This window comes from Oryctolagus cuniculus, chromosome 2 (genome assembly GCF_964237555.1).
Source record: "Oryctolagus cuniculus chromosome 2, mOryCun1.1, whole genome shotgun sequence".
Classification (NCBI taxonomy): domain Eukaryota; kingdom Metazoa; phylum Chordata; class Mammalia; order Lagomorpha; family Leporidae; genus Oryctolagus; species Oryctolagus cuniculus.
Window position 1 is genome coordinate 40,411,366 of NC_091433.1, and position 20,244 is coordinate 40,431,609.

General features: G+C 37.7%; 1 protein-coding gene across 1 annotated transcript in view; it reads left to right on the forward strand.

The window, feature by feature from the left end:
- Positions 1 to 20,244, forward strand: part of GABRB1 (gamma-aminobutyric acid type A receptor subunit beta1) — a 494,464-nt gene that overhangs the window by 279,255 nt on the left and 194,965 nt on the right. The gene's annotated exons all lie outside the window — the stretch shown is intronic.

The following is a 20,244-nucleotide window of genomic DNA, read 5'->3' on the forward strand; positions in this document are numbered from 1 at the left end:
CATGACTCACATACAATATAAAATTAACATGTAGGAAATACTTTACTTAATTCATTCATTAATGATAAAAGTAGTCAAAGAAAGGTTCCAAAATACTCAATTAGAACAGAAAAGAAGCTGAAGAAGAGAAGAGGAAAAGCAGTAGTTAGAACAAAAAACATGGTCAAGGGAAGAATTTTGTTATTACTATTTGAATGTTAAGCTTGCTTGCTTGTCCATTTGCATTAACAAGTCTTGAACATGCTGAATGGAGTAAAATGAAAGAACTGTTTCAGGAAAGGACACATAGAAGATGTGGAAGAAAGGTTAAACAATTGACCAATTAAGAGTGAGAGAGAATGGAAGTGTGGAACCAACTGGATTTCACATTAAAAAGAATATGGGAGGCGCCGGATTCTGTCCCGGTTGCCCCTCTTCCAGGCCAGCTCTCTGCTGTGGCCCGGGAGTGCAGTGGAGGATGGCCCAAGTGCTTGGGCCCTGCACCCCATGGGAGACCAGGAGAAGTACCTGGCTCCTGCCATCAGATCAGCGTGGTGCACCGGCCGCAGCGCGCCAGCCGCGGCGGCCATTGGAGGGTGAACCAAAGGCAAAGGAAGACCTTTCTCTCTGTCTCTCTCTCTCACTGTCCACTCTGCCTGTCAAAAAATAAAGAAATAAATAAAAAAGAAAAGAATATGGAAGATGTATATAAAAGCATTTATAAGAGCTAGCGCTGTGGCATAGTGGGTAAAGCCGCCGCCTGCTGTGCAGGCATCCCATATGATCGCTGGGTCCAGTCCCAGCTGCTCCACTTCCTATCCAGCTCTCTGCTATGGCCTGGAAAGCAGTGGAAGATAGTCCAGGCCTTTGGGCCTCTTCACCCATGTGGGAGATCAGGAAGAAGCTCCTGGCTCCTGGCTTTGGATGGGTGCAGTGCCAACCGTTGCAGCCAACTGGGGAGTGAACCAGCAGATGGAAGACCTCTCTCTCTCTGCCTCTCCTTCTCTCTCTGTGTAACTCTGACTTTCAAGTAAAATAAATAAATCTTAAAAAAAAAAAAAAACATTTATTTATAGTTGAGAATAAGAGGAGTCACCCTTCTTGATGAAGTTATACTCTAGGCAGCATTCCATATGTGGGTTATTATCTAAGAGACGTAGAAATAAAAATTTTGTGTAGATGTTTTTTGATTTTACTGAAGATCATAGAAAGGAATGTAGATAGAATAGACTCTACATCCTACAGTTCGTGACCATGTATTTATGGTGAAATTGTTCTTGCTGTTCATTGTTTGAAATGCAAAGATAGATTGTTGGATTGTTCACTTCAACATCAATGTTCCTCATAATGATGGAGTAAATCAGTTAAGATGCATTTTGCTTGCAAGAAGGAGAAAATTTGGAGGCAGAGGAAGGTTCTGGTGAAGTAAGATCTAGCAACTGGTTCAACCTGGAAAAATCTGTTTAAATAGATGTCCATGTACAACTCTCTTCACAAGAATTACAGACAGCAGGCCAATGCCCATGGTCAGAGCCTCTGTACCTGCCCAGGCACCAGCAGGAGACTCAAGTACCAGTGGGATGAACACATTTCAACCTGAATCACCACTAGCTGTGTAGAAAGTCAGGAATGCACATCTGAGACTATGCTAGTCCCTGAAGCCCTGAGACTCAAATGTGACCCAGCTTAGCATTACCTTTGGCTGACCAGGTACTGCTTCTACCACCCCTCCTCTAACTTTGAGAAGCACAACACAGAGAAAATCCCCATCCCTTGGGGATAGGATAGGAAGGTTAGCACAGGACTCTGGCCAATATCACCCATGTCTGACAGCAGCAATGCCATGCCATGTGTACACCACAGCAGCCAGTAGGTCATAGCATCATGGACTTTGGTTCTCTGATGCTCTTAAGAAGATGTAGGTTCTGGTGCACTAGTGCCCATAAGGCTTCGCATAGTAATCCTTTTCCATTCCCACTGAGTACATTTTCTACTTCGGGCAAGAGGGAGGTTGAAGCTAGTTCATTACATAGGAGCCTAATACCAGTCCCTGTATGGTGAAACTTAGTGCTGGATAGGACCATGTCATACATGAACACAGTATGACTATGAACAAGGCATCTGAGAAACCTGGCCTCAGGCAGAGGATTTGTATATATGAATTACCTTTTTCATCTACTTTCCCATTCCCCGCCTCCCCTCCCCCCCCACACACACACAAAGTAAATCCTGAACAACACACCAACTGTGGATTTGGGACAAACTTGAGCTTTAGCTGGCTTTTAGTGCTGAAACAGCGCAGAGAAAATGCCTGATTGCTCAGGATTTCCAGAAAGATAGACACTAACAAAGCCAGATTATAAATCTGAAATAAATACCCTTCAATGTGCTGATGACTTTGTACCCAACAAACATCAAGAACTGTCAGGGAGGGGTTGGTGTTTGGCACAGGGGTTAAGCTGCATTTTGCAATGCTGGCATCACATATTATGTAGAGTACCAGTTGTTCCACTTCTGATCCAGCTCCCTGTTAATGAATCTAAAAAGGCAGCAGATGATTGCTCAAGTAGTTGGGCTACTGCCAAACATATGGGATACAAGAATGGAGTTCCTGGATCCTGGCTTTGACTTGGCCCAGCCCTGGCTGTTGGGGACATTTGGGGAGTAAACCAACAGATGGAAGTTCGTTCTCTCTCTTGCTCTCTCTTGCTCTCTCTCCCTTTGTTTCTGTCTTTCTCTCTCTCATACTGTGCCAAATAAATAACTTTTTAAAAAAAGAACTTTGAGAGAAACTTGACCTCAATAAATGAACAAAATAAGATATGATAAACCAACCACATAGCAACAGGTAGCTCAGTAAGCTTCCAGAATACGTAAAAATAATTACTTTATCTTGAAATTTATCAGAGATATTGAAATAATTTTTAAAATCAAAATTTGAACTCTAAAGTACCCTAAGGAAATAAAAACATGATGAAAGGCATCATCAACAAATACAACAAATAGAAAAATCTGTGAGCTTGAATATGGCTGATTATGTGAATTTGAGAAAGTAAAAAAGAATAATGAAGAAAGTTTATAGGAACTTTGAAACAGCAGTAAAATACAAATATTGGGGTATCGTGGCTCAAAAGGGACTTCTGTTCTGAAAAGACCATGAGAGTATTTTTTCTCTTTTTTAAGCTTTAATTTATTTATTTGAGAAGCAGAGTTGGAGAGAGAAAGGGAGAGAAGGAAAGAGAGAGAAGCTGAGAAATCTCCATCTGTTGGTTTACTCCCCAAATGGCGACAGAGGTGGTGGCCTGGGCTGGGCTAGAATGAAGCCAGGGCCAGAAGTTTCTTCCAAGAACATGGGTGCAGGGGCCCAAGGACGTTAGCCATCCTGCATGCTTTCCAAGGCACATTAGCAGGGAGCTGGATCTGAAGTGGAGCAACTGAGATTCAAACTGGTGCCCATAAGGGATGTTGAAATTACAGGTGGTAATTTTACTCACTACACCCAATGCTGTCACCATATTTTTAAACAAAAGAATAAAATATCAGAAATTTAACAGTCACTGATAAGAGTAAATATACAGGCAAATTAAGAATACTCCAATACTGTGAATATATTATATAATTCATTTTTATTTTAGTATAAACACTAAAAAATAAAATAATTACAATATTAATATTCCTATGTCAAGATAGGCAATATTTAAGGATGTAGAGTGAGATATCAAAAGGTAAAACTGTAGAGAGGAATCAATTGTAATTGTAGTTTTATTGATAAATTTAATCTTCTATATTTCTTTTCCTAAGTTTCCAATCAATGCTGTTGTGACCATTTTGAAAAGCTTGCTTTAATCAGGAAATATTTTGTAAACCTCATAGTAACCACAAAGCAACATAGAAAAACAAAAACTAATACACAAAGAATTAAAACACAGTACTACAGAAAATCATGTAACTTTAAAAGAAGATCCTAAGAAGGAGAAAAAGAGGAATTCAAAATTTAGAAAACAAATAGCAAAATATCAATAGTTAAAGCTAGTTAAACTCTATCATTGATACTTGACTTGAATTTAGATGGATTAAATTATTCAAATAAAAGCTATAGAACTACAGCATGGACAATAGAAACAGATAAAACTATCTGCTGTTTACACAAAAATCACTCCAAAGCTTAGGGGATATAATAGCTGAAAGTGAAGAGATGGATATTGATTTTTTTTTTTTTTTTGACAGGCAGAGTGGACAGTGAGAGAGAGAGACAGAGAGAAAGCTCTTCCTTTGCCGTTGTTTCACCCTCCAATGGCTGTTGTGGCCGGCACACTACGCTGATCCGATGGCAGGATCCAGGTACTTATCCTGGTCTCCCATGGGGTGCAGGGCCCAAGTACTTGGGCCATCCTCCATTGCACTCCCTGGCCACAGCAGAGAGCTGGCCTGGAAGAGGGGCAACCGGGACAGAATCCAGCGCCCTGAACAGGACTAGAACCCGGTGTGCCGGCGCCGCAAGGCGGAGGATTAGCCTAATGAGCTGCAGCACCGGCCAGACATTGATTTTTACACTCAAATGAAATCCAAAAGAGTAGCCATCCTTATATCAGATATAATAGACTTTAAATCAAATGCAGTGAAAAGTCAACTTGAGCATGTCCCGAATTGCACATCTCTTCCCTCTCTTATTCCCACTCTTATATTTAACAGTGATCACTTTTCAGTTAAGTTTCAGCACTTAACAATAATTGTGTCTTGATTACAGTATTCAACCAAAAGTATTAAGTAGAACAAACAAAAAAAATACTAAAAGGGATAACATATCAAGTTGCTCATCAACAGTCAGGGTGAGGGCTGATCAAGTCACCGTTTCTCATAGTGTTCATTTCACTTTAACGGGTTTCCTTTTTGGTGCTCAGTTAGTTGTCACCTATCAAGGAGAACAAGTGGTATTTGTCCCTTTGGGATTGGCTTATTTCACTCAGCATAATGTTTTCCAAATTCCTAACAGGGATCACTTTTCAGTTAAAATTTAAACACCTAAGAATAATTGTGTGTTAATTACAGAGTTCAACCAACGGTACTAGAACAAAAAAAAAATACTAAAATGGATAAAGTATTACATTGTACATCAACAGTCAGGATAAGAGCTGATCAAGTCACTGTTTCTCATAGTGTCCATTTCACTTGAACAAGTTTCCCCTTTGGTGCTCAGTTAGTTGTCGCTGATCAGGGAGAACATATGATATTTGTTCCTTTGGGACTGGCTTAATTCACTCAGCATGATGTTTTCCAAATTCCTCCATCTTGTTGCAAATGACCGGGTTTCGTTGTTTTTGACTGCTGTATAGTATTCTATAGAGTGCATGTTCCATAATTTCTTTATCCAGTCTACTGTTGATGGGCATTTGGGTTGGTTCCAGGTCTTAGCTATTGTGAATTGAGCTGCAATAAACATTAATGTGCAGACAGCTTGTTTGTTTGCCAATTTAATTTCCTTTGGGTAAATTCCAAGTAGTGGGATGGCTGGGTTGAATGGTAGGGTTATATTCAGGTTTCTGAGGAATCTCCAAACTGACTTCCATAGTGGCTTAACCAATTTGCATTCCCACCAACAGTGGGTTAGTGTCCCTTTTTCCGCACATCCTCTCCAGCATCTATTGTTGGTAGAGTTAGAAACATACCAGGGATTCCAATTCAATCCCATCAAGGTGGCATGTACCAATGCCATCTCACTAGTCCCAGTGATCAATTTCTGTTCAAAATTGATCATAATGATAGGACTAAGAGCCAAAGGGAGCACATAAACAAGACTAGTGTCTTCAAATACTAGCTGATAGAATAAAAAAGGGAGAGAATGATCCAACATGGGAAGTGAGATACACAGCAGACCCATAGAATGGCAGATGTCCTAAACAGCACTCTGGCCTCAGAATCAGCCCTTAAGGCATGCGGATCCGGCTGAAATGCCCATGAGAGTATTTCAGGTATGGAAAGCCAAGACACTCTGGGGGAAAAAAAAAAAAAAAAACCTAAATGAAAGATCTCTGCGAGTAAGATCCCAGTGGAAAGAATGGGTCATCAAAGAAGGAGGTACCTTTCTCTGAAGGGAGGAAAGAACTTCCACTTTGACCATGGCCTTGTCGAAAAATGTTCAGAGTCAGTGAACTCAGGAGGCTTCCATAGCCTTGGCAGCTCATGACAAGAGCCTAGGGAGATTACTGACGCCATAAACAAGAGTGTCAATTTGTTAAGTCAACAACAGGAGTCACTGTGCACTTACTCCTCATGTAGGATCTTTGTCCTTAGTGTGCTGTACATTGAGATTTAATGCTATAACTAGTACTCAAACAGTATTTTTCACTTTATGTTTCTGTGTGGGAGCAAACTGTTGAACTCTTTACTTAATGTATGCTAAACTGATCTTCTGTATATAAAGAGAAACGGAAATGAATCTTGATGTGAATGGAAGGGGAGAGGGAGTGGGAAAGGGGAGGGTTGCGGGTGGGAGGGACGTTATGGGGTGGGAAGCCATTGAAATGGGGGGGAATCCATTGTAATCCATAAGCTGTACTTTGGAAATTTATATTCATTAAATAAAAGTTTAAAAAAAAACCTGGAACTAGAAAAAATAATACCAAAAATCATGAACCACCAGAAAAACTCTAAAGAAACAAAGTAATTTGAGCAAAAATAACAAAACAAGAGGCATTATATTATCTAACTTACAAAATGCTATAAAGCTCTAGTAACCAAAACAGCATGGTATTGGCTTGAAAACGTAATATAAACCAATTGAACAGGACAGGAAGCCTAGAAGTAAATTCACACCACAGTCAAATGAATTTCAATGAAATTGTTAAGAATGCACACTGGAGAAAGGAAATCTCTTTGGTAAATGATGCTAGGAAAATTGGATATTTACATGTAGAATAATGAAGCTAAATCTCTATTTCTTACCACACACAAAAATCAACTCAAAATGGATCAAGACCTGAGCTATGCAACTACCATCAGAAAACACAACAAATGGGATTACATCAAACCAAAAAGCTTCTGCATGCTCTAGCAAATAATCAACACAGTGCAAATACAACCTACAGAATGTGAGAAAATACTTGAAAAATGCACATCAGATGAGGGTTATTATCACATACTGTATGAGAATTTAAATCAATAGCAGTAGTGTGGATGAGAGGGAAGGTAGGAAGGGAAGTACTACTATGTTCCTAAAACAGTATAAAGGAAATATATGAAACTTGTATGACTTAAGTAAAATATATAAAAAAGCAGTGGAGCAAATAATCCAATTTAAACATAATCAGATCTAAGTAAAACTTTCTCCAAATAAGGCATCCAGTGGTGAGTGAGTATCTGAAAAAATGCTCACCATCACTCATCATCAGAAAAATGCAAATCAAACAACAATGATATATCACTTATTCCAGCTAGTAGACTATTATCAAACAGAAAGAAAATAATGATTGCTGATGAAGATGTTTAAAAGAGAATTTTTGCAAATTGTTGATTGGAATATAAATTAGTATAGCAATTCAGTAAAAACAATGAATATTTTTCTCAAAAAAATTTTAAAAACACAACTACCATATTATCCAACAATCCCATTACAAGGTATTTATTTTAGGTAATAAAATCAGCCTGTTAAAGAGATATCCACACTCCCATGATTATTGCAGCACTGTTGATGATAGCCAAGAACTGGAAACAGAGTAAGTGTTCAAAAACTGTCATACAGATAAAGAAAATGTAGTATATCAAACAATGAAATGCTATTCAACCATAAGAAAGGATGAAGTCCTGTTATTTGTGAAAACCTGGATGGTACTAGAGGTTATGTTAAGTGAAGTATGACAGGCATAGAAAGACAAATACCACCTTATTTCATTAACTTGGGCAATGATTTACAGAGGCTGGAGAGCCTAAGGGCTGGTACGGTTGAAGAAAATTGTGTCAGCACTTGCTAACTTATAGTTAGCTATGAGAAAGCAGTCTGGTATTCCTTTAAACAGGAGCTTAATTTAGATATCAGTAATATATTGTACAAGGGACCTTTAAACATTTATGTAAAATTCAAAGATTTGCATGGATTTCAAAGATTTCTTTCACCAAAATGAGCTTATTTTGTAATTCATTTTCCATAAGACTTTTGATACATATATATTAAAAATAGCTAAAAGAAAAGACTTTCAATGTTTTCATGAAAAATAGATGATAAATGAGAGGGTAGAAATGCTTCCTTAGGGGCCGGTGCTGTGGTGCAGCAGGTTAATGCCCTGGCCTGAAATGCTGGCATCCCATGTGGGTGGCGGTTCTAGTCCTGGCTGCTCCTCTTCCAATCCAGTTCTCTGCTATGGACTGGGAAAGCAATAGAAGATGGCTCAAGTCCTTGGGCCCCTGCACCCATATGGGAGACCTGGAAGAAGCTCCTGGCTCCTGGCTTCGGATCAGTACAGCTGCAGCTGTTGCAGCCAATTGGGGAATGAACCAGTGGATGGAAGAGATGGAAGACACCTCTCTCTCTCTCTCTCTCTCTCTCTCTCTCTCTCTCTGTAACTCTTTCAAATAAATAAAATAAATCTTTAAAAAAAGAAATGCTTCCTTACTCTGATTTGAATGTTATTCAATATATACATGTATCAAAAAAAAAAAAACACTTGATATCACACACATACAACTGTTCTGTCGATTTAAAACTTAAGCTAAAATTAAATAGAAAATTGACTAATGTTTAAGCCTAGGTGGAACTGTTCTTTCTCAGCCAATGAAGTCTTGAATTAGGTGTCTGTGTGCTTTAGTACCACAGCAGTTCAACAAAGGGACAAACAGTCTCCATTACTCTCCCTGCTTTCATGACCTCAGTGACATTTAATAGACTGGAAAGAGAGCCAAGAAAAAATGGTGACAGTGACATCCATGCCTTTTATTAAGAAAGCAAAATCTTTCCTGGAAGCTTCCCACAAGACTTAACTACAGGCCATTGCCACTCAGAGGAACTAAATTTGCCCAGTCAGCAGGTGGTTGGAGTTAGGTATAGTGTGTGCCAATGAACAAATTCAGAGGAATTGAATCTATGTGAGAAAATAGTTCAAATGATAAGTCATCCTCAGATAATCTAGTTAAAAAGGAAGGCACTCACTATACTAACCAGTTGATCTCACCTCACACCACAAATTGAAACTAAGTGTCTCCTGATTTGATATGGTAGAGACATATAATATCTAATAATTAGTATTCTTTCCAAGAGTATTATGCCAGAATCTAATCTTTAGAAACTTGTCAAATAAATCCAAATTGTGAGACATCCTACGGAGTAGCTTACCTGAACTCCTCAACTATTCCAATAATTTGAAAGACTAAAAAAGAGAGAGAAAATACTAGGCTATGAAAACCAAATCCATCTTGACAATGAAGTACAATATCTGGCCCTTGATTTGATTCTCAACTTTCTTTTCAAAACAGATATAGTTATAAAAGCCATTTTGGGGATAGCTAGATAAAATTAATATGAAAGAAACATAGTCAAAGAATTCTTTTACCCTAATAATTGCCTAGTGATAATTTTGTGACATATCCTGTTCTTACTGGACTCTGGCTGACATTTTTAGGAATAAAATATTTCGATGGTTGCAGTTACTTTCAAGTTGCTGATAAAAATATTACATATATTTTATAGAGAGAGAGAGTTTGGGAAGTAGAAAAAGAATCTGTTGGAGAGGGGATTAGTCCAGCCATAAAGACTCTGCTTTGAATGCATGCATCCTGTATCGCTGTGCCTGATTCCATTACCAACTCTACTTCTAATTCATCTTCCTGCTACTGCGCACCTAGGAGGCACCAAATGATGGCCCAAGTACTTGGGTCTCTGCCACACATGTAGAAAAGATGGAAGAGAGTTCTTGGCTCTCAATTTCAGGCTATCCCAGTCACAGCTATTAAAGGCATTTGGGGAGTGAATCAGTTTATAAAAAGTCTCTCTGTGTCTATCTCTATTTTTGTTTCTTTGCCTTTCAAATGAAATGAAAATAAATAAATAAAATTAATATATACAAGCAAACAATATGGGCAAATAGTTATAATGGGGGAAGAGAAGACAAGCATTCATTTTTCTATCTTAGCATTATTTTAATTGATTATTATTTCACTATTATTTTCTAAAATATGCCATCACTCATTCCAAAGAGTGGGATATCCTGTGTCTTATGTTAGAATGTATTATGAACACCATCCTACCCAAGATATATCTATTTTGTAATTCCAAACACCTATGAATATGTACCTTACATGAAAAATACTGTTTTGTAAACTGAAGGATTAAATTAAAGGTCTTGAGATGGAGATATTAATCTGGATTATTCTAGTGGGCCTATTCTAAACACAGACTACTGATAAGGAAAGCAAGAAACTAAAAAAATTACTTTTATATTTACTATAATTTTATACTAATAGTTTTAAATTAATTGCTGATGTATATGAATCTTAACAATTCTTCAAACCTAAATGGAATAAATGTGTAAAAGACAACATAATTCACAGAGTAAATGTTAGTAATCGAATTATATGATGAGGGAAAATAGCCTTGTTGTCCTTTGCCACGTGGAAATGATGCACAATACGTTTTTCTAATGCTAATTTTAAATATTCAGGGATCAATGATGATTAGCCAAAACTCCAAAAACACTTGGGTTATTTATGAACCCAAATAAAAATGACTCAATTGTCAAGAAAAATTGTATTTGAGGAATTTAAATAGTGTAATGCCACTCAAAAGTTGTATGCCCTTTTCTAATCTCAATTGGGCTAATTGCTTCCTGGACTTTTCCTCATATTCATATTCACTTAAGGCCTGCAGGTTTACCAACTTATCTGCATCTTAGATTCTGTCATCAACTTCCAGGTTCTCCATGCTGCTGCAATAAGCAGTCACCACTAATCAACTGGCTTAATATGAAACAGATTTATTAACCTGCAATTCTGAACCTCAGAAACCTGAAGTCAAGTTGTTGGCAGAACTGGATCTTTTCTGGAGGTACAGAGGAGAATTGTTATTGCTTTATTCAGCTTGCAGAAGTCGTCTAGACTTGACTTGGAACCATCCGTGAATCCACCCTGTGCTCTGTTGCATCAGTCACACATCTTTCCTGTAAGGTTTAGTGAGCTTCCTTAAATGTACCAAATGGAATTGCCAAACTCAGGAAATAGGAAACCTCATCAACTTTCTGAAATCTTCTTATGCTGTAAGTTCTCCTTAACTAGGGTTTTTTCCCACAGTACTGAATATGCCAATTAGAGGCAAGCCATCTCTTATTCTTTCAGGAAAGATTGAATGAAGATAATTGGGTCTGTTGTGTTTCTGTCACCGGACATTAGCAGGCCTCTTGGCTGGGGTCTGAGTATGAGACACAGCTCATGAACCCTCGCCAACAGAACTAACTGCCAGCAACAGCCTTTCTACAAGCAAGACAATCACGTAAATTGGATCCCATTACCCACCAGGAAAGAAACACTGAGTTCTACAAATAAGGCGCAAACCAAGAGAGATTCTTCTACACTCAGTGCATGTCTTTATAAGCTTCGATTTGGGGGAGGAGATGTTTTTCCTGTATTTTTCATTATTTCTAACAATACTCAGCCTCAAAATTCATACAAGTTCTCCACACTCTATTAAGTGTGCCAGGATATCTCTAAATTTTATTTCCTTTCTTCTAAGTGAGAAATTATTTTCCTTTTCTCTCAATAAGATTTGCTTCATATAATTCTGATTTATCTATATTATTTTTCCATGCAGCATTATATTGTTATTTCTAAGCAGTCTTAAAGTGGCTTTTCAGCTGGACTCTCTTTCCAGAAGTACCCTCTTGGCAAGATCCCATAACCCAAGCTAAAGAGCAGCCATGCTTGGTATTTCCTCTTGATTCTTGTTAATTCTTTGAAACTAAATTCTCTATAGATTGGACTATGCACACACACAAAAATTCGACAAAAGCATTCTCAAACCATATTGTTCCCAGAGGCAAAATAAAACTCAAAATCCATAGTGAAGAAATGAAAACACAGGTTTCAAAAATTCATAACCAAAATATAAAACCATCAAATTACATAAAATATGTCAGATATAACATTTTATTTTTTAAAAAAATTTATTTATTTGAAAGGCAGAGTTACAGAGAGGCAGAGGCAGAGAAAGATCTTCCATCTACTGGTTCATTCCCCAGATGGCCGCAAAGGCCAGAGCTGCCCTGATCCAAAGCCAGGAGCCAGCAGCTTCTTTGGGTCACTCACATAGGTACAGGGGCCCAAAGACTTGAGCCATCTTCCACTGTTTTCCCAGGCCATAGCAGAGAGCTGGATCAGAAGTAGAGCAGCCAGGACTCGGACCGGTGCCCATATGGGATTCTGGCACTGCAGGAAGTGGCTTTACCCATTACACCATAGCACTGGTCCCCCAGATATAACATTTTAGAGTAGACAGCAGAGCTTGGAGACTGGCATCATCTTATTTGAACCATTCATTGGAAATATACATTACCTTCATTTTAATTATTCATATATGTATATATGATTTTCCTAATCAAGTTATATTCCTGCTCACACCCTTGAGCAACTCTCCATTGCCTTCAAAGGGAGATAAAGTCCATGTTTTCATAGCCTTCTCTACCTCCCTACATGTATCTCTTGTACTTTCATGGCAAGGCCCCTGTATACCAGAATGCTTCAAGCTCTCTGAGGTAATGTGCATATTCTATATTCAGTTGTGTTAAAAAGAAAGAAGAAAAAATGTATTAGACTCATATGAAATGTTAGGCATAGCTAGTAAGTAAGCACTATGTTCCTAAATCTGTGCATATGAAGTACATGAAACTTCTGTAACTTAAACAAAATTTAAAAAGGAAGAAACACCACCATAACACACATCATTATGTGCACAGTCCATTCTCTCTTGGTTCTCATGAGCTTTCAATTAATGACACATTAACACTCTATTTCATATTGTAATATCTCCTTAATCTTAAATTAAGTCCCTGGTTGTTGAAGATATACTTCTGTTTTTGTTTCTTAAAGTATTATAATTTTTTTCCATTTAAAAAAACTCATGGGATAATTAAGGAGTGATAATGAGTAGGTAAGAAGCATAGGAAATAAAGTCAGAATTCACAAGATTTTTTCAATATGAACAATAAGTTAACATGTGTGACATTCAAAAAAAAAGTGACTAAACAAACCGTGTCACTTGTTGATAGAAATATAATATAGGAAGACCAAAATCTTGATCATCAACTCTCAACTTGACCACTCATTGGTAACACCCAAAATGCCCCCTTCTGCCAGCAGATGTGCTGTACCCAACATGTACAAATAAAAGCCATGAATGTTTAGGGGTTATAGTATCAAGACCCATCTGCAGTTAGATGTAATTATCCCTGTGTCTTTCCCTACGTCTCAATAACTCACAGTACTGTCTGTGCTGGGCTGCCTTACTTAAACCTCAGCTCTGATCCTTGTGGTCACAGTGTCATTGAGAATGCCTGAAAAGGGGGAGAACAAATCTATGTTGTATAGGTTGGAGCTCAGGTAGTGAGGTTTTCATACCTGCTTGCACCCTGCATTAAATGTGAAACTTGCCCTGTATTTCCCATTCTTCTAACTATACTTTAAATCAATTTAATACACATATGACCCAATAATTTTAAATTTATCTGTTAGCATTTATTTCTGTTTCATGACCTCTGAGAATTGTGTTTGTTAGGGTACCTGAAAGCTTCAAGATAACTTCTCCCATGACAAGTGATCTTATGTTTTCCCATGCTTTGTGCATCCTTGTCCCACATTTGTCCGATGAATAACTACTTGTTCTTTAAAATCCATATCATTTTCATTCTACCTTTCAATCCTCTCCTCTTTATTCTTTGCATTGCCACTGTGCCTTGTATGAGGCAGCCTCTAAAATGTATCTCAGTTTCTCCCCACTTCTGGTATTCATACCATTGTATAACTCTGAGTGTGGCTGAATCTATTGACTCACTTCAAATGGATAGACTATAGCAGAAGGGATACAGTGCCACTTCTGAAATTAGGTTTTAAAAAGATTCTGGCATTTATCTAGGTGGCCCTTTCTTGTTATTTCTCGCTGTCATATAAGCCATTTGAGAGTTGTTCCATGGAAATACCCATGTCATGGAAAACCTCTACAGAGCCCTCCCGCCAGGTACCAGCAGGGCAATGAGGTCTTCAGCATGTGTATTTTCTGGCAGCATTTGAGGAACTGAACCTTACAAACAACCATGTGAGTAGGCTTAACTATGGATTTCTTATCAATGGAGCCTTCAAATAAGACCAGAACCTCAGATACCACCTTAATTTCAATTATGAAAGGCCTAGAGACAGAGGACTCACACTACATCAAGCACAGATCACTGGCCCAAAAATCCTCTGAGTTAACAGATATTTTTGTGTTTAAGCTGCTAACTTGGGGAGTAACTTGTTTTCAGCGAGAGAGTTACCAATTCTCCATATATACACATCACTAATCACTCAGCATGGATATGACCATGTCACTTAACAGGTTCCTTGTACGTTGAAAATAAGGCTTCTGTCTTAGTGATGTTTTTCCTGGATCTAGCAGCTCCTGGAATGTATTGAGTCCAGGCCTGAGATGTTTAGTCATTAGGAGGATTCCTGTGATAGGCAAATCATAATCATAATAGCAAACATATATTGAATCCTTGACTTTCAAGGCAGTTTTCCAAATACCGTATACATAATATTTTGTCTAATAATATTATGGTCGCATCTTACAAAGGAGAAAACTAAGCCATAAAGAAGTCAGATAACTTGCACAAGTTTGATAGGTAATGAAGCCTGACCTTGAATATAGGAAGTCTACCTAGAGTTCACGTTCTTAACCACAGACAATATATCCATATTGTATACTTATAATATTACTTGTACCTTATGTGCAACTTACATGTTTGATTTTACACACATTCACCAGCATAGCGACCTGCGTAAAGATAATCTATAGGCTGGTGCTGCAGCTCAATAGGCTAATCCTCCACCTAGCGGCGCCAGCACACCGGGTTCTAGTCCCGGTCGGGGTGCCGGATTCTGTCCCAGTTGCCCCTCTTCCAGGCCAGCTCTCTGCTATGGCCAGGGAGTACAGTGGAGGATGGCCCAAGTGCTTGGGCCCTGCACCCCATGGGAGACCAGGATAAGTACCTGGCTCCTGGCTTTGGATCAGCGCGTTACGCCGGCCACAGCGTGCCAGGCGCGGCTGCCATTGGAGGGTGAACCAACGGCAAAAGGAAGACCTTTCTCTCTGTCTCTCTCTCTCTCACTATCCACTCTGCTGTCAAAAAAAAAAAAAAAGATAATCTATAAATATAAGGGAGCCAGTGAAAAACTGAACAGGTTTTCTTTTTTAGCTGAGATTTTATTTTTCTTCTGAGTCAAGGAGACACGCACAATAGCAACCGAGGAATACTTCAACTGTTCCCTGAGGATCCATTATCATCTGTGATGATGTGAAAGAGAAACTAGCAGTCCACAGAGACCCTTTCAATTCCCCATGCTCTCTGAGTTAGAGAAATTCCACATTTTCAAGAACCATTATTTCTACCACTTTTTGTTTCCAATTTGAACATATTATTTTAGCAGAGTTCACCAGAAAAAAAAAAGGTACATTGTCTCTGAAATCAGATCCAATTGACACATAGCCATCTCATTACATCATGGTTACAGTGAAACCCGAAAGGGTGGTAATCACAAATCAAAATTGTTATTGATGCTGGGATGATTTCTCATACATTTACAACAGACTAAGATATATAACAAGTTATATCTTCTGTCATTAATCTTCAGCCAGCATTTCAGGAAGTTTATTTAAACTCCACTACATGGGATTCTTTTTGTTATTTGATCTTAGATCTGTTCCCTGTAAGGAAAGTTTGCCACTTGCTAAAACTACCTTGTTAGAAGCTTGTTCTTCAAATTAGTGGATCCAATCTTTGAAACTGTAGGACAATACTAGGTGATCAGTGGAAGCCTATATATGGTCTAGAACAGTTTACCATCCTGGCTGTCTGTATAGATGGAGTTGATGGATTAAATCATAACAAAACACAAGCTACCAAAAACTAGGTCCCATAGATTTTCAACAATTTTTAGACTTGGGCTTTTAAAGATTCTTGTATTTAAACTATGTTATAACATTGCATTACCAAGAAATAGAAATAAGATAGCAAAGAATAGTGGAAGCCCTTGGAGAATATAATAAAAAGCACTTAAGTTGTGTTGGGGATAAGAAAATCTAACAAATAAGGCATATGGCCCCCAAATGCAGCAGAGAATGCTATAAGACTATTTTCCCAGTGTCACAATTGTGTCTAGAAGTAGATCCTTATAGCACAAGTGGGAATAAAATGGAACGTTAATCGTCCAAAAGATGCTACATTTAAGTTAATGAAGTAAGTTTGTGGAAAATTAAAATTACTTTTAAACAATTTTGCTTCTTTAAATTATAAATGTAATTATGACTGAAAATACTGTTGTTTAATGCCTTCAAGAAAAGCACCATCAGGCTGCTGATAAATGTAGGAAAATAAGAATTATTTTGTAAGAATTTTGACCAGTATTAATTCCAAGCTTAAAATACACTATGAAAATAAAACATATTGACAAATTTCCAAAGATTTTCCACAAAATCTGTTTTAATCCTTTCTGTGCTACTTTAACGTAATACCATAGACTGAGCACATTTCAATGAATGTTTCATCTTGCAAATCTGGATTCTGGGAAGTCCAAGATCCAAGGGCCAGCATCTGGCAGGGGATTTCTTGCTGCATCATCCCACAGCAGAAGGTTGAAGACAAGAGGGCGAGGGGAAGAGGCTAAGCTCACCCCCGACCATGATAATCACATTCATTTATTCATGAGGTAGAGCCCTCCAGGTCTAATCACCTCTTAGTGGTCCCACCTCTCATTACTGTGACAACAGTAGTTAAATGTCAACATGAGTTTTGGAGAGGATAAGCATTCACATGATAGCTTTTACACTCTCTAAAATACTTATATTAATAACATTTTTCCTATACAAATCTAATTTGGGGCAGGATACGCATATGTTCTGATGCAACAACTCTTCACATATAATTCTTAGCAAATTACCTTGTGGTTTTCAGAAACACTCTAGGGAAACCAAGACATTTCCACATGCAAAACACAGATATAAATATAGACATAACTATAATCTGACTTAGGAATGGCAATATCAAGTACGTCAACAGAGATTTGAACATTTGATTAAGATAAGGTCATGGGTGACAGCTTTGTAGTCACTTTGTTTCCTTAAATAATCAAAGATATTAAAAAATCCACACACATAAAAAAAAAAAACAGAAAATTAATGCTTATATGAAACAGTCTGCTATCTAGGTAACTGCACAGAAGGAAAGAATAATCTCTCACATTGTAGGAAAAGGTAATTTTCAGTATACTTTCATCATTAATCAGTAAATCAAATAAACATAACTATGAACATGAATCAGACTTTGCTAAAATTTTATTATATTCCATATAGATGGAGCAAGACTAGCCCCTGAATTCCTCTGGTTTCCTATCATGCAATGAACTCTCTCCCTCTAATAAGTGCTCACACTATGATGCCATCCATCGTATGATATAGCCAGCAGGCCCTGACAGGAGCCAAGTACGTGTTCATGCCATCCTCTGGCATCTCAAACTCTGTGAGTTAAACAAAACTCTTTTCTTTTTGAAGGACCTGACCTTGGGCATTTTTTCACAAAAACAGAAAACAGTAAGACAATGTGTTAACTCCAAACTGCTAAAGAACAGTCATTTTTAAAAGATTAAAATCATGAAATAATGTAAGCTAAATGTGGGCCAAAAGTTTGAATTCATTCATTAATCAATGAGAAAACTTGTAAGATATTATAGCCAGTTCAAAGGAGAATCAGAGGGATATAAATTCTAAAAACACAGAGCATACTGTTAAGAATTTACAAATGGAAGTGAACCGACAAAACTGGTCGATATCCACAGGGCAATAATCAATTGCAGTTGCAATTCAGCAGGCAACAGTCATTTACATTCTTATCATTTTCTGATATTCAGAATGGAAAAATAGCTTACAAACGGTAAATGTGAGATGATCCTACCCTAGACAAAACAACTAATACTTGTAATTCGGATGATTTTCTGTATGCTTCACAGCCATTCCATAAACTATGTAGTTTATTTGAATTTGTTTTTTAAGAAGCCAAACACAGAGGCTGGCTCTCTGGCACAGCAGGTTAAGCTGCAGCCTGCCTTGCCAGCATCCCATATGGGCACTGGTTCGAGTCCAGGCTGTTCCACTTCTGATCCAGCTCCCTAATAATGCACGTGGAAAGCGGAGGAAAATGGCTCAAGTGCTTGGGCCCCTGCACACACATGGGAGACCCAGAAGAAGCTCCAGGCTCCTGGCTTTGGACTGGCACAGCCCCACTAATTGCAGCCATTTGAGGAGTGAACCAGCGGGTGGAAGATCTCTCTCTCTCTCTCTTCTCTCTCTCTCTCTTTTCTCTTCTCCTCTCCTCTCCTCTCCTCTCCTCTCCTCTCCTCTCCTCTCCTCTCTGCTTCTCTCCTCTCTGCTTCTCTTCTCTTCTCTTCTCTTCTCTTCTCTTCTCTTCTCTTCTCTTCTCTTCTCTCTCTAACACTGCCTTTCAAATAAGTAAATCTTTAAAAAAAAAAAAAAGAAAGAAACCAAGCACAGGCTTCCTGAAATATAAATGATGCATTTGCACACAAATGGATATTTGTATTGATGAATTCACAACATTAATATTTAGTGGAGCATATGGATATGGTAATAACTTTAACTGTACTTTAAATGTTGAAGGCATACTATATATACTTTTCCTTATTTACATAAAACATAATATCAGTTGTTACTGTTTGTTAAAAATGATTGTTTTTTCCTTTTTGTTCCTGTGTGTTTCAACTGTAATTATCTAAACATTGCTTTACTTAAATCTTTTTAATACCTCAGAGGTACAAATGTAATACTAGATTTATTTAAACAAATTACTTTTTAACCATTTTTTGATCTCCAAATAAAAGCTAATACCTAATACGTACAACCTAATATGTACAACATATTGTTTTAAATTATGCATATGTTGTGGAATGGCTAAATTGAGCTAATTAACTTATTCATTAACTCACATACTTACCTTTTTTTTGCAGTGACAGTATCTAAAATATATTCTCTTAGCAATTTTCAATAATTGGTGTTAACTACAGTCACCATGTTGTATACTACATCTTTTGAAAACTGAAATTTTGAGTCTTGACCAGCATGACCCAACCTTCCCCACCCAGGAGTTTCTGGTACCCACCACTCTATCCTCTACTTCTCTGAGTTCAGCTATTTTAGATTCCAAATAGAAGTGAAATCATGTGGTATTAGTTTTCTCACTTGATGTCCTCCAGGTTCATGCATGTTTTCACAGATGAAAGGATCTCCTTTTTATAAGGCTGAAGGGTATTCCATTGTGGATGAAGTGTATACCACATTTTCTTTATGCATTCATCCTTTGATGAACACATGCTCATTTTATAACTTGTCTATTGTGCATAGTGCTGCAATGAACATGGGAGTTCAGATATCTCTTTGACAAATTCATTTCATTTCCTTGTGATGTACACCCAGTAGAGAGATTGTTGAATTTCATGATAGCCAAGCAAAAGGAGGAAAATGGATATTTACCATAAATGTGTTTTCCAAGCAAAGTTGGCATAGTGTTTTTTTTTCTTTCCTAAACAACATTGGCACAGATAGCAAGATAGCAAACTGGTATTTTTCTTTTTGAGAAATGATTCCAGTGTTTCCTAAAGTTCCATATTAATTCCATTAATTTACACATCAATTCTGAGCCAGATATGGGACTGGACCTTGGTAAATGAATCATTACAGGGTCATTTCCCTTGTGGTACTCGTCTATTCAAGCAGCACTCATACAGGAAATAAGTAATCAAATGAATGTGTAATTGCAAATGGTGATGACAATTATAAGGAAATATATATCAGACTCAATCATCCAGATCCATATAAGTTTATTGTTTTCTTTACAGAAGGTATTGATTGAATGAGGTTATAATTAGTGTCCAATATTAAATGCCAGTTGGTGCATAGTAGATGTGCAGGGAGAAATAAACTTTGTGTTCCTTTGGATTCCTTGTTTTATGGTAATCCTGAGGTTGGAGACA